At 43.5% G+C, this 15,461-nt stretch overlaps 2 long non-coding RNA genes across 13 annotated transcripts; one reads left to right on the forward strand and one right to left on the reverse strand.

The window, feature by feature from the left end:
* The first annotated feature begins 427 nt into the window (after positions 1 to 427).
* Positions 428 to 1,774, forward strand: LOC119305974. The gene is made up of 4 exons (XR_005148814.1): positions 428 to 636; positions 746 to 884; positions 1,063 to 1,142; positions 1,609 to 1,774. It is a non-coding gene; the product is annotated as an uncharacterized LOC119305974 (long non-coding RNA).
* Positions 1,775 to 6,719: 4,945 nt separating this feature from the next.
* Positions 6,720 to 10,831, reverse strand: LOC119311318. 12 transcript variants are annotated; one of them, XR_005150994.1, is made up of 5 exons: positions 10,543 to 10,831; positions 9,629 to 10,461; positions 9,327 to 9,405; positions 7,680 to 9,060; positions 6,720 to 7,209 (listed from the first exon to the last, which is right to left on the reverse strand). It is a non-coding gene; the product is annotated as an uncharacterized LOC119311318 (long non-coding RNA). The 12 variants fall into 12 exon arrangements; XR_005150993.1 differs by having other exon boundaries at positions 7,680 to 9,405; positions 9,629 to 9,710; positions 9,858 to 10,461; positions 10,543 to 10,830; XR_005150998.1 differs by lacking the exon at positions 9,327 to 9,405 and having other exon boundaries at positions 9,629 to 9,710; positions 9,858 to 10,461; positions 10,543 to 10,829.
* Between the last annotated feature and the right edge of the window lie 4,630 nt (positions 10,832 to 15,461).

Genomic DNA, 15,461 nt, shown 5'->3' on the forward strand with positions numbered 1-15,461 from the left:
TGCCCGCGCCGGCTGCTGACGGAGTAGTCGCTGAAGGGAGGCCCGTTCTTGCCGACCACTAGCGTTGCGCCGTGCTACCCAGCCTCTGCAACTGCGCCGTGATGTTGAGTCCATCGTCCATTCATTCCTCTATAACTCGCACACTTCTAATTCGTTGTCGTTTTTCATGTGTGTTTTCTGCATCAGCGTGCATGTGTATTCTTAATAGGAGTATCAAATTTTGGCTGTGTTAACAGAAGGCCTTTTTGTGTGTGTTCTAGCCTCAGATTGTTGCATCATGTTCCTGATATAGAGTTGTATACTTGTATTAGGGGTGCTCAATTATCCTGTGTGTTTCTGTTTTGTTTAATTGCTGTTTCATGAAGGGATCTCAATCTGATTATGTGTCTAATTGCCGTATCCGTTTTGTTTGATCATCCAAGCAGGGTACTTGAGAAGGTTGTCCTTCCACTCGATGTTGCACCTCCAGCAAAGAGGGGAATATGCACTGTGTTGCCATCTCCTAATGTTTGGTTCTCCCTGAATTTCTGCATCATAATACATCGCCGCTGCAACCAATTAATTCAGCTTCTCGGACGAGTGTGCTTCGTAATCCAGACATGGAGAAGCTTTAGAATGGTTACTTATTCCCAGAGGGTACAGAAAATTTAGAGATTTCACTGCCATTTGAGTATGCATGAATGTTCTTCACTCACTAACGTATATATGATTGTTTAACTGATCATCCTTTGTGTGCGTGGTTCAGATTAGCATGAGATGTGAAGCACACTTCCCTGAAGCAAAATTCTTTGTTTATTTCCTATATTGTTGATGCGGGTGAACTGATTTGGGTATTATAATAGGCTTTGCCCTTTAGTAATTTCCTTGTCGGTCGGCCCGTACAGGTAATGTCTTCCTTCTTCGGACACAGCAGAATCTTGCAAAGTTAGCACTGAATTTGTTTGTGTTAGGACTTAAGACATGATTTTTTTTCTTCTACAAATTCAGTTTTTCAACACGATTGTCTCATGTCTTTGTCCGTGGTTACTGAGGAAAGTAGTATGTTTCGTGTTTGATCTTCAGGTATCTAGGATTATTGATGGTGACATGGATGATTCCTGTGGTCTGGAGAACGTTGCTTCCAGTCACTTGCCTAGCTAAATGTATGTACATTCTCTGAATATCTGTCAGACGTCTGTTTATTTCCTCATGTATACAAATCACGTTGTGGTTTGCACAAATATTCTTTAGGGTTCACTCGCCTCCTGTGTTCAACTCGTTCTCCAATCTACGTAGCACTAATAGCGACAACGATAATAGTGTTCATCTCGCTTCCAGATACATAATTTTCTTTTCAGCTCGAGTGCGTTCTTGCTTTTGATTATGGCATTTCTTACAACATACAGTATGCTTGTGTGATAATATGCTTGTAATTTACAATGTTGTGATTCAATTTAAAGAGTTTAGCCTTAATAATATTCTTGCAAGTTTTTATTTGCCAAATCACTAGAAGTGGTATTAAATCCTAAAATTATTTTACATATTTGTTTTTAGACATGCTTATCTCCTTGCTTTCTTTGAATGATATTGCCAATTTGTTTAGAGTTCTCTATGTTCTGAACATTGCAGGCCAATGCATGAGATAGCATTTGCGTCAACTGATAAGTCAGAGCTACTTAGTCATGTAAACAAACTTATAGGACATGGTGAGCCAAAGTGAGCTGCCGCCGATTCTCCCCATTGCTAGCCCCCACTCCTCCTCTCTTCTTATTGCTCCCTCATTTTCTTCCACTCTGGCTACTTGCACAATTTTGACTGCGAAGCGCTTGACACACATGATGGCTTGGCTCTCGCCCATGGCCAAGTGATCATCAACTAGATAAGTCGGGATACCATATGCCAACATACGTAAAGCGGTTGTCACCTTCTGAAAGGTGCTATGCTCGAGCTCTCCGGCGGAATTCCTCCTTTGCTGAAAAAACTAGTCATGGCTCGCTAGTTTCTCTGCAATGCGTCTGAATAACTCGGTGCTCATCCTAAACCGGCGATAAAAGCACGACTCCGGGTATGTGAGATTCTCCATAAAATAGTGCCTCATCAATCTGTTGTGGGCATCGATCCTATCCCTTCAAATTTTCTGCCGGCCCAAAACCAAACCACCGTGCTTCGGTTTTTTATTGATATGCATAGCTAGGATCATTGCAAGATCCTCCTCCTCTTCCATATCAAATTCTTCTTCGAAAGAATCATACGACGAACTCATCTACAATGTTCAATATAAACTAGGCTATAAAAACTACAATCAACATGCACTAAATTCATGTAAAAAATGTGAAGTTGAAGCAATACTTACCTTGCGGGCATTTTGTCGAACACCTTGCGGTCGCCGAGCGGCAGTGAGCGGCCGGGCGCTGTTCGTCGGAGGACTGCCGCGCGCGACGGGCGGCGGTGACTAGAGCGAGACGGAGGAAGCCGTGGCGGCGCGGGGATAGGTCGGGGAAGCGCTGGAACAGTCGCCGGAAGAAATGGGGTGGCGCGGGTGGCGGCGGCGCAGCGGCTGGATGGGGTAGGTGGAGTTGCGAGCGAGCGCTCGAGAGTCTAGCGCGCGGGAGCGGGCGCAACAAATAAGCGGCGCGCGATGACGTTTCGGCACGCCCGCTGAACTAGATATGCCGCGCGAGCGGTTTTTGCGCCTCCGCTGGAGCACCCAGACCGATAGCGCGCGCAAAAACACAGATTTTTCAGCGCGGCGCTTATATAGCACGGCTGCTGGAGATGCTCTAAGCAGAGTTCGAACGTGAGATTGGACGCTTCAAAAAACTACAACTAGCCAGTTGAGCTACCTGGTTAATAATGCAGCGCAAAATATTAAGAACCAAACCGAGTGCACAATCGAATATTGTTCAAAAAAATACAGAAAAGGTTATTTTGAGAAAAAACATGAAGGTTGTATGAAACAACGAACACTTTTAGAAATTGTGAATAAAACTTAAAAAACTCAAACATTTCAAAAAATGCAAACAATTCCGGGAAACATGATTTTTTTTTTAAAACTCAAATATAGAGAACATGAACTTTTTTTGGAAAGCAGAACATTTTTCAATTTCCAAAACAATTTTTGTATACACAGACATTATTGAAAAATGGGAACATTTCTTGAAACTGCCGAACAAAACTTGAAAACTTGAACAGGTTTTAAACTTGCGTGCATTTTTTAAACTCTCTAAAAAAATGAAACAAGAACATTTTTTGAACTTGTGAACAATTCTTTTAATGGAACATTTATTGAAACTCCCAACAAAATTTGAAAACGTGAACATTTTTCTGAAATTGGTGAACAAATTTTGAAATGGGAAGATGTTATGAAACTCGTAAATGAAATTAGAAAACGTGATTGTTTTGAACTTATGTATATTTTATAAAAGCGAACATTCTTAATAATATGCGAACATTCTTTTAGAAAATGAAGATCATCTTTTGACTTTGTGAACAAAAATTAATAACAAGAACATTTTTTGAACTTTTGAATATTTTTGGAATTTTAGAAAAGAATTTCAAGTTCTGGAGAACAAAAAGGAAATAAAAGGAGGAGAAAAAGAAACTGAAAATGAAATACAGACACAGAAAAATGAAGAAAGTAAAAGAAAAAAAGAAACAGTAAAAAAAGAAACATGAAAACCAAAAAAGAAAAAGAAACAGAAAAAATCAGTGCAAAACCGGTTCAAGAACCCTCTAGAAGGTTCCAAAACCAGCCAGGAACTTTCCACAATGTTTCCAGGACCGGACAATGTGCTATGTCGTCATTGGGCTGCTAATTTTTTTAAATAATACATTTTTTAATTAAATTTCGGAAATATTACGCCGTAATTATATTTTTCTAAAATATTACCCAGTCGGCCCACTATTGACCAATTGGATCCAGTCGGCCTAATGCTGGCCGGTTGGCCCCCAGTCGGCCCACTGCCGGCCGATTGGATCCAGTCGGCCCACTGTCGACCGATTAGGCCTAGTCGGCCCACTGCTGGCCCATTGGCACCCAGGCTGCTTCCTCCAGGCCGACAGGTGCATGCGCCCATTTATCTGTTGAATAGGTATTTGAAAAATGTTGAAAAAATGTTGATCATGCATATAAAAATGTTAATCAAACATTTGAAAAATAATATTGAAAAGTATTTGAAAAATGTTGAACAAATATTTGAAAAATGTTGAATAGGTATTTCAAAAATGTTGAAGAAGTATTTAGAAAATGTTGATCATGTATATAAAAATGTTAATCAAGCATTTTCAAGAAGTGTTGAACAAGTATTTAAAAATTGTTGAACAAGTATTTTTAAAAATATTGATCATGTATATAAAAATGTTGAACAAGTATTTAAAAAAATATGGATGATGTATTTAAAAATGCTGAACAAGTATTCGTAAAAATGTTGATCATGTATATAAAAATTTAAATACTTGTCAACATTTTTATATGTATAGTACCTAGCGTCGACCAAGCACAGAGAAAGAGAGATCACTTCTCTCTATTAGCTAGCTAACAGAATATGAAACCCCTAAATCAACCCTCCAAAACCCCCTAAACCTCCCCCCTTTCAAAAAAAAAACCCGAGCTCGTGCCAGTTGCTGACGCGTGGCTGCCTTTTGGTACCGGTACGTGTTACCAACTAGGACTAAAGATCCTCTTGCCTGGGCTGCCTGCAGCGGCCACGTGGAGCCTCTTCTGTCCCGGTTCATAAGCGAACCGGGACTAAATGTTTTAGGCTTTAGTCCTCACCGTTTTGTCCCGGTTCCAGAACCGAGACTAAAGTCCCTCTGAAACCGGGGCTAGTTCCCTGTATTCTACTAGTGATGGCCTGCGGGGCATCATGCTGGGGCTATGGATTGGCCATGCCCTTAGAGATTGCGTTGTACTACACGCTAGTGATTCATTAGATGATGTATTCTTCTAGCCAGCCATTCTTTTGCTTTGTCATGTATTTAGAATCATGTGGTACCTAAATAGATCGATGCTGTTTCATGTACTGTATACCATGAGGAGTGATGCGTGGCGTGTCCTGTCCCGCTTTTAGTTGTCTATCATATGGCAGGAAGCTTCACATTTTGTTCTTTTGTGAAATAAACCTATAGCGCTGTGCAAGATGGATCCAGAAATTCCCAGCTTGTACCGAGTTTGTTAGAGACTAGGGGTTGGGGCGCGCCCATGGCGCGCCTCTTGACACGAAGTTGTGCGCACTTGTATTGCTGCAGCGCCTTGAAGCGTCTCGTGCAGCCATTTTCATACGCCACACACAATAGTCCTCGATTGTTAGCTAACAAACAGTTGTTATTAGCATCACGATATTTTTTGCATCATTTTTATGTAATTAGGTTAATTTTGGTAATTTTCTTATTTTTAATAAAAGTTAACATTTTCGTAAAAAAATGAAACACTATTTCCACGAATGAGTTACCGGTTGAGTACATGAAGACATCCTCTTTCGGGACAATCAAGTAGTACTGAATTCTAGGTCCGAAGTTGACAGTTGGATCATTCTATAGAATCCAAGTAATGAATTTAAGTTTAGAAAAATAGTAATGCAATGTGTAACATAAATGCTTAAGTTTGTTTTATATTAATGTAGAATTAGAAACTGAAATTTGAAATGTTGCATTACCTATTTGGTCAGGACTTCCATCTAGACAATATTCTTGGTGTATGTCTCGCTTGTACTGGTGTTATTCTTCTTCTTCTTCTTCTTCTTCTTCTTCTTCTTCTTCTTCTTCTTCTCCTTTGTTGATGTGTGGCGTGTACTTTTCTTCTTGTTTGTTTCTTTGTCCAGAAGTTCAAAATTGATGATGATAAATTTCATAATTAACTGACTTTACTTGTCCAGAAGTTCAAAATTGCTGATGATAAATTTTATGTATATGCATGGCAGGTACCACATTGTTCGTAAGGATATTGAAGGATGTTGTATGGAGAGATGGATTATAGAGTTGGTGTATGTTAATCATGATAAGGGGATAAGGAATATCGAAAGTACTATGCAGCCGATACTCATTGGCCGATTCATGGACGATGCCTCATCCAGCGGTTCTGTTGCATTTTGTCCCATGCATGTGTGGTTAGATCAGTAGGATCGTGCACAAATCGGCTGACCACTGTCGTGTGTGTAGCAACGCTGAAGGAATATACTTATGGCTCCTTGGCTCCGGTTGGGCTGGTAGCTTGGAGATTGCTTGTAGATTGATCTGCTCTGGTTGGCTCAGTAGCTTGGAGTATACTTGGAGATTTGCCCTTCTTTAGAAATCAAAATCAATATTTGTAACCTGGGCGTGTACTAAGTTGCCCGTACTTTTTCGTGTGTACTAATCTAGGCGTCCAAACTCTGAAAGCTGGGTACTTTATATTAGTCCAACTTTTGCTGGTCTGAGTTGGTGTATGGATTTGCTTCCGATTGGCGATTTTTTTTATCCCTTCCACGTCCGTTCCAGTAACTTGTTTCCTTTGTAGTTTGTGATTCCATCAAGGACACAAACTGTGAATGAATCATTGCAAAAGCCGGCGGAATCTCAAGAATGCAAGCTGTTTGATTGGAACTAAATTGTACATTGGACTATGCTAATGCTGATTCCTGGGTATGGTATACTTATCCTCTGTCAGTCGATTAACTGACGACAAAAAAGTAAATAAGATGCATGGATCGATAATATTTGACATCTACAACTCAGCATAAAAAATGCTGACATGAAAGAAGTCATAAACTAAAAAAAATCTTATCCACATGCCAAACCAACAAACGTCACAAAGAAGTAAAAATAAAATAAACACATGCTGAGTCTACAAACAACATCTGCAGCATTAGTTTCAGAAGACTAACCTCAACATATACACATGCTCTTCCTATGCCATCACTCTAGAGAAATAGTAGAACCAGAAGGGGATAAACCATGCTGCTAGCTGTTATAGTTGTACGTACAAGTCATTGTACTCTAGAAGCTAAATAACATAGGTAATGCTCCATCGACAAAATTTCAGTGTTAGTCTCACAGATGATCATTGATGTGTTCTTGCACATCCGGCTGCAGTGAGACCTGGGACCATCTTTTCTGGTCCTGCCATTTCAATTTCTCGTGTTGGTGATCCATTGAAATCCCCCTCGGCACTGGCTTTGACTCCGACCTGCTTATCTGGGATGCCAAGATCATTTTCCGCAAACCCTTCTCTATGGAGGACTTCATTGCAGCTGGCTGGAATAGTTGCAAGCAAAGGAATGTGAGGAACGGCCACATGAAAAAAGTCATGTGAACATATCAGAAATGGTTGCCTGATAGAATATTCTTCTGAACAAAGCAGGTTATACAAAGACTACAAACAAAGTACTCCCTCCGTTCCTAAATATAAGTCTTGTTAGAAGATTTCAATATGGACTACATACAGTGGAAATGGGTGAAGCTCACTCTAAAATCCGTCTATATACATTCGTATCTAGTCCAAATTGAAATCTCTAAAAAGACTTTATTTGGAAACAGAGGGAGTAGTTCTTATCAACATGCTGAACCCAAAAAAATGTCATGAAGAAGAAAAAAAAGAAACATCATCTGCAACATTAGTTTCAAACTTTTCTATCGCTTGGCTCGCAGCAACTCACGTGCAATGTCATGAGCATTACCAAATTAATGAACAGGAGCATTTATCAGTAAGGAGAAAAGTGAAGTACCAGGCTCCAATCAGCCTCCTAGAATGAGGTCAGGAACTATCCAATCAAGATCCATACAGTACGACATCCATACGCCACCAAGAAGTAGTCATCCGCCAATCCAGCGGCACTGTCATCCTCCTCCGAGACACTCTGGGCGAGCGGCCTCCGTTTAGCTGCTTCTTTTACTCATGTTTCCATTGTCCATTCAAATTGCTCTCCTGTTCTATGGCCATTGATGACCCATTCGTATTTTCAACAACTCTTGTTACTTTTTCTTTCGTTTTTATTTCGAGGACTTTTTTTGTGACTGAAGGCATGCAACTAAATTGCCTCACTATCACACAAAGGTATTATGAGTAAAGTTGCAAATACACTTTCAAGGTCAAGAGCACAGTGCCCAACTCCACCGAGAAGGTTAATAGAGAAATCATCATTGTACTAGTAATGAAGGGGGAAAGGCATCAAAGAGAACACCTATAGAAGGATTAATGGAACCTGACTACTAGTCCCTTCTTTTGTTTTTCATGAATGCAGAAGCTTAAGTACTTGAGCTATCTAGAAAAAACATCAAAACTACTTACGAATCCATTGCACCTCTATCAAGATAAATCACGTTGTAGGTGTTGGCATCTATGATCATTGCCCTATTCATATTCTGCAACTCCGGTCACACATATAAGATGAGCTTTTTGTTCACATACTAACGGAATTGCTTCTATGAATCTACTTCAATCACTACAGACTTGAATCAACTTTCAGAATTGAATTAACGCGCACATAATTAAGAGTTGCCTATGGTAAGGTGTCATCTCTATTCTCTTGAGTTCCAATTAACAGCACACCGGTGATCAAGTTAAGCAGCATGTATAACAAATTATGAAATTTGCACGCGTTCCTAGCAATATCATGTAAATGCAGGGTGTCTCACACCAATATATCAGGGCTGAGGGGGTAAACTTACAGTCTGCGCATCGGTGTCATCGAGCGTTATTGGTGGCATGCCCGAGAGATGAACCTGTTTGACCTCCAACTGAGTTCGATCGGACACCTTTGGCACCTGCACACAGTAGACATCAAAACCAGGCCAAATCAAACCGAGCTCACACCAACCTATATAGTCCGCAGGAGGGAAATCTATGGTGATGCTGCAACTAATTAATCTGGGGCCAAAGTATCGGAGACACCGTCAGGAGAGTGGCGAACACTATCGATGTTGATGCTGTTAGTATTTTGCTGTAGTGAATTAAAGAAGCATCAAGTGTGCTCGTCCACGGACCCGCTCGTGCTCCCCCTGATTTCATCAGCCTTGTTGACGAGCGAGCCACTGCCGACGACATGAACTCATGCAGCAGCCTTGTTGACGTGCTCCCCCATGAACTCATGTATTTTTGTGTAACATCTGCTTTTGGAATAAGAAATTATGACCCATTAAATACGATAGTCGAACTTAGTCTTACCAATCCACATATTTTTTTAGAAATCTCCACTGATGATTGTAACGAAATAACTCAGTAGACAAAAAAAAGTCAGTCACGCTTCAAATCTTGGGGCATGCAGAGCCAGTTGGAGGATCGAACACAAATAAGCTAGTAGAACCATGCACTCCCTTTGTTTGTTGGTACAACATGATGCAAATTATTTATGACAATCCATTATGCGAATTACCTATGATAATCTGAATTGACTCACAGCAGTTAATATGTTGCACATTTTCATATTGAGGATCAAGGAAGAAATGGCCATACTGCAAAAAGATGGATACATTAAAAATTAGATGGTATGGTTAAGTGTTAAATCCTTATCTGTTACTGCAATTTTTGTAACAGTTATGCCACTATTGCATCAATGGCATGTGGGTCCAGACCTAACAGGTCAGTGGCACCCAAGGTGGGTTAAACACTTTTACGGTGACAGACATTGAATTTGATCATATAGATAATGTGAATACAGGTAGCTTGAAGGCTTACAGAGTGGCCAGGATCAAAACCTTGCGATGTTCTCATCTTGAGAACACAACCAAATGCATAGGGTCTACTCAATAGGCAATACCTGTTCATAAGAAAAGGCAAGGCAACGAGGAAAAGACCATTCACATCTTATCAGGAACCTAGGCGGTGGAATTTGACATCTTATCAGGAACCTACACAGGGAATTTCAGAAATAAAATACAGAGGACAATCATAAGATCAAGCTCACATGTCCTGGTGAAGTGTTGAATCATCCGAGTTTGCATAGAGAAATAATGAGCCACCACTTTCAATACTTTAAAACTTCGACAAAGCCAAATCGGTGTATTCATCAGTTATAGCAAATATGTTTACACATACTCCTGCTTGAATAGCCTGTTACAAACTTCACTAAAAGGATACATATGGTCAAGCAAATGTAACCTTTTTCCTCTAAAAAAATCAACAGAAGCTTATTAGATCTCTACTATAGAAAGGTATCTGCTCATGGAGCAACAAAACAAAATGGCAGGGAGGAGGAGATGCGTGCACCTACCAAGGAAAGCAAATCCCCTGCCTTAGGGAAAGGAAAGGGAGGGAATAAGAGGAAATCAAGAGAGAGGGTCGTACCTTCATGCTACTGCTGCTTATCCTGGGACTGGGACGGACAATGCTTCGGTGCCTTAAGGCACCTACCTTTGTGTCTATGACATGTGGGTCCAACAGGTGGCTGGCCCACATGTCAGTGACCCAAAGGCAGGTGCCTTTAAGGCACCGAAGCTGTGTCCGGAGCAGCGGACCTTGACGAGCACATGAGCGGCGTCCCGGGCAGAGGAAGCTCCGCTCCGTGGCGCCTATGTACAGAGATGAGACAAGACGGGGGTCAGAGAGGGTGAGAAGAAGAAGGAGGAGGAGAGAAGGGATTGATAACATACCACCGTCGTCGAGGTATGTGCCTGCGGTTGGTCACCATGGCCGGACGACTAGGGTTTCTGGCGCGAGGACGGAGGGGCAGATCTGACCGTGGCCGTGCTGCTCAAGTGGATATGCGTCCAGGGAGAAAGGGGGAGAGGCCGCCAGCGATGGAGTGGAGGCCGGGGTTGGGGAGTCGGCGGCGGCTAGCGTTGGCTTGGGGAATCGAGAGAAGAGAAACAGGAGAGAGGGGCAACGAAGGAAGCATCGGGGATTTCTTTTTGTCTTCTAACTAATCCGATCGCAGTTGATGGATGTATCGCTGCGTTTTTTTCTCTCTCACTACCCAAATCGATGCACTGTTCCTAGGCTGCCCACGTGGACATCACCAGTGTGCGCCCTTCACGCGCAGCTGAATGTGTTTAATTAAGGATATCGCTTGTGTTCGGTGCGCCGGCTAAAACTTCAGCCGGTCACACGCATGACACGTAGAGCGCTCCCTGCTCCTCCCACAACGCACGAGACATGTCCTGGGGAGCCTGCGCACCGCCCCACCCTACCTTTTCCCCTTTCCTTATCCATCCACGCACTCATCTATCGTCCCCTTCCCCTGTTTCTTTTCCCCACCGAATTCTCCTCCTCCTTCGCCATGGACGCCCGCCTTCCTTTCTCTTTTGCCATGTGGTGGCTGTGGCTAGTGCCCTCCTCCCCCTTCTATGCTTGCGGTTCTGCACTCCCCCTTCCCTCTCCTCCCCGCTTTGCACCCTGTGGTGCCGCGACCCGCCATGGCCGTCGCACACACACACGCATCCCTTGTGCCAGGTGGTGGCTATGACTGCCGCCCACCTCCACTTCTTCCCCGGCGATGGCTACCCTGTAAGATTTTGGCTGGAACCCGCATCTGCTTGTGCTACAACCAGGGGCACGAAATTGCTGCGACCGACCACAGCATCGCCTGCGGCACTGACGGCGTTGTGGTACGCGGCAAGGTTTTTGCTGCTATTGGTTGTAGAAAAGCTGCAATCGGTTGTCCAGAAGCTACAACCGGCATCACAGAAGTTGCGACGACGGTGCCCCGCGGGATGACAATAATTGTTCTGAGGGAACCAACCCGATTTCTTTTTGCTACCATCGGCTTTGTTTTTTGCTGGAACTAGCATCCATTTTTGCTACCACTATCACATTTTTTTTTGAAACCAGAGGATTTTTTTGCTACCATAATCTTTGTATTTTGCTGGAACCAGCCATTTTGATTGCCACCACCGGCTTTGTGTTTTGCTGGAACTAGCATCCAAATTTGCTACAACCGTGTGTGGTTTGTGCTGGAACCAACGTATTTTTGCTACCAGCGTATTTTTGTTTTGCTGGAACCAGCCCAATTTTTTGCTACCACCGGCTTTGGCTGTGAGCGACGCCGTGTAATCATTAATGCTGAAACGGGGGTCGGCAGCACCGGCGAGGAGGAATGGATTTTGTGGCCGGCGCCATGGCGACGCAACCATGAATGCAGGGAAAGTGAGGAAAAGCTGCTGCGGGTCAATTGTTTTTTGTTGCGTTTTGACGACGGCGAGCGTCGGCGGTGAGCTTCGACGGCGAGCATCAGAGGCGAGCAAACCGGCGAGGGGGAGCGGCGACCTCGTCGGGAGCGCACGCACAGCTGCGGGAGGAGAAGATTGGCTGCAGGAGGAGAGCGTTTTTTCTTGAAAGCGTTGACTAGAGAAAGAAGAATGGGTTGGGGATTGAGATGCCAGATCGGACGGACCCTACTGACTACATCGGATGGCTGAGGCGCGACCGGCCGAAACTTTGGGCCGGCGCGCTGGCGCCTATCATCATCGCCCTTTAATTAATTCTGTTGTACTCCCTCTATTCTAAAATATAGTGTGCCCGCACTTTTCAAGGTTCAATTTTGAGCATAAATTTAACCAATGAGACTGACTGTGGTGGAAAAAAACTATATAATCGAAAACTTCTTATGAAAACGAATTCACTGGTATAACTTTTGTTCCCGCCGCAGTCGGCCTCGTTGATTAAATTTAGTCAAAGTTGAAGCACGAAAATAGAGGAAATACTATATTTTGGAACGGAGGGAGTACAAGCTAATGATCCTCTTCTAGCCAGCCATGCTTTTGCTTTGTCATATATTTAGAATCATGTGGTACAAAAGTAGATCAATGATGTTTCACGTACTGTACACAATGCATGAAGAGTGATGTGTGACGTGTCTTAACTACTGGAATTCACTTGTTTGCCGAGTGCTGAAAAAACTCGGCAAAGGCCCAAAAACACTCGGTGATGATTTTGCCGAGTGTTGTACTCGGCAAAGTGTACCCGGCTTACACCCTTCCGGCAAACAGATGTTCGCCGAGTTTCTTTCGTCGGGCACTCGGCAATGTCTTTACTGAGTATCAAACTTGGTTCACGGCAAAAAAAGCGACGGGATAGAACAGAACGAACGGGCGCTCTGTTTGCCGAGTTCTCTGGCGTGTGCACTCAGTAAAGCTTGTGAGCATGAACAAAAAAAATGCCTCGCCGGACTGCGTGAGCGCGTCGCTGGCGTCATTGGGCACAAAATAGGCGGCGTCATCAATGGCGATAGTGATTTTCAAGCCGGCGACCCTGTCCCAGCCGCTGCATCGCGCCTCGCCGGGACGAGGAGGCTGCCGCCGCGCTCGGGGAGAAGAGGAGGCTGCCGCCATGCTCTGGGAGAAGAGGAGGCCGCCACCGTGCTCGGGAAGAGGAGGCCACCGCCACACTCAGGGAGAAGAGGACACCAACGCCGTTCGGGGAGAAAAAGAGGCCAACCTCGCTTGGGAAGGTGAGTTCGTTGCCGTCCTCCACGGCGTCCGCCAAGAGAGCAAGGAAGTAAGCTGGGGTCATCAGTCACGGGGAGGTCCCCTGTCAGGACCGATCTACTCCTATGCGTATGCAAATAGATGAAATCAAGAGAATTTGGTGTAAGGAAGTCGCAGATCTGAGATATTTGCTATTGCTTTATGAGTAGGAGTATATCGCAAGCCATCGCGGCGAGTCTAGAGAAAAATAGAGATGGTCCTGCCAGCCACAACCCGGCTGGTTTTATAGGTAGCTAGTTACCGACAAGTGAAATGGAACAGTAGTTACAGTACAATTGAAATCAACGGCTCCCGACGAAGCGGTAAGGCAAGGAGGCCTCTCAGTCGTTGGATAAATGAAGCTTGATGAACCCTCCCAGGATCAGGCCTGACATTGCCCCCTTCTAAGGCACGACATGCCCTCATGGCGTTTGACTTGCGTTTCTCCACGCCTGCGATGTTGCTTTGAAAAATTCCGGAAATGCATATTTGATGAAATCTGCATCTTCCCAAGTTGCTTCATCTGGGGTTAAGTTTTCCCACTGGATGTACCACAGTACCACAGGCAGATTGTTGCGCGGCACTTGTCGAACCTGTAACACTGCAACAGGCCCTGTTTTCACCTTCCATCTTCATTTACCATAGGCAGATTGGGACTAGGGATTGATTTACTGCCTATATGTTTCTTGAGCTGGCTCACATGAAAAACTGGGTGAATTTTCACATGAGAAGGAAACTGTAGCTTGTAAGCAGCCTTACCCACTTTTTGAGTTACCAGAAAAGGACCATAGAATTTGTTGTGTAACTTTATTGCTCCCCTGAATCCAAAGGCTGCCAGTCTGTATGGAGCCATTTTGAGATAAACCAAATCCCCAGGCTCAAAGCTTCTTTCCACTCTTTTCATGTCTGCAAATTTCTTCATACGGTTCTGTGCCTGTGACAGATTCACCTTGAGTTGGTCCAACATACTCTGTTTAGCAGTAAGAAAATCCTGAGCCTCTTCATCTTCTGGGCCAGGTATTGCTAGTTCAGCAATCATTGGAGGAGGAAACCCATATAGTGCCTGAAAAGGAGACATTTTGATAGCAGTATGGTAGGTGGAATTGTACCAAAACTCACCTAAAGGCAACCCAAGAATTCCATTTCTTTGGGGCTTGACTTGTCATGCAACGAAGATAAGTTTCTAAGCATTGATTAACCCTCTCTGTTTGTCCATCAGTTTGGGGATGATAAGCTGAACTATATCTTAACTCCACATGTAATACTGCAAAGATATCCTTCCATAACTTGCTGGTGAAAATTCTATCTCTATCAGATATGATCAGCTTAGGTGGGCCATGTAACTTGATTATATTATCAACCACTGCTTGAGCTACTGTGAGTACTGAATATGGGTGAGATAGAGGGATGAAATGGGCATATTTGGTGAATCTATCAACCACTACCAATATCACTTCCTTTCCTCCTGAGTTAGGTAGTCCTTCTATGAAATCCATTGATATGTGTTCCCAAGCCATATCAGCAACAGGCAAAGGCTCCAGCAAACCAGGCTGCAGGCAGTGTTCACTTTTGGCTCTTTGACAAGTAGGACATGAAGCAATAAAACTTTCCACATCCGTTTTTAATCCAGGCCAATAAAATATCCCTTTAACTCTGTGATAAGTAGCCCTCATTCCAGAGTGTCCCCCTACAGGAGAGCTGTGGAGGGCTGTAAGCAACTTGTGTCTTAATTCTTGAACCTTGCCCACAAACAGTTTCCCTTTAAACCTGATCACACCTGATGTCATTGTATAATCATCTATAGTATGACCTTTATGCAATAGTAATTTCTCCTGCAATGCTTTGCTTGTAGGGTCTGCCATATAGCTCTGTACCAGCTCTTCAGTCCAAGCTGGGACAGGAGCAGATATTGCCATGCATTTGGGCAGTAATCTGGATAATGCATCAGCTACTCTGTTTTCAGCCCCCTTTTTATACTGGATTGTGAAGTTAAATTCCAACAGCTTCATCATTAACTTGTGTTGCACTCCCTCAGTGAGTTTTTGATCTGTGATGAACTTCAAGGACTGTTGATCAGTTTTGATTATAACTTCATTTCCCAGTAGATA

Source organism: Triticum dicoccoides, chromosome 5B (genome assembly GCF_002162155.2).
Source record: "Triticum dicoccoides isolate Atlit2015 ecotype Zavitan chromosome 5B, WEW_v2.0, whole genome shotgun sequence".
Lineage (NCBI taxonomy): Eukaryota > Viridiplantae > Streptophyta > Magnoliopsida > Poales > Poaceae > Triticum > Triticum dicoccoides.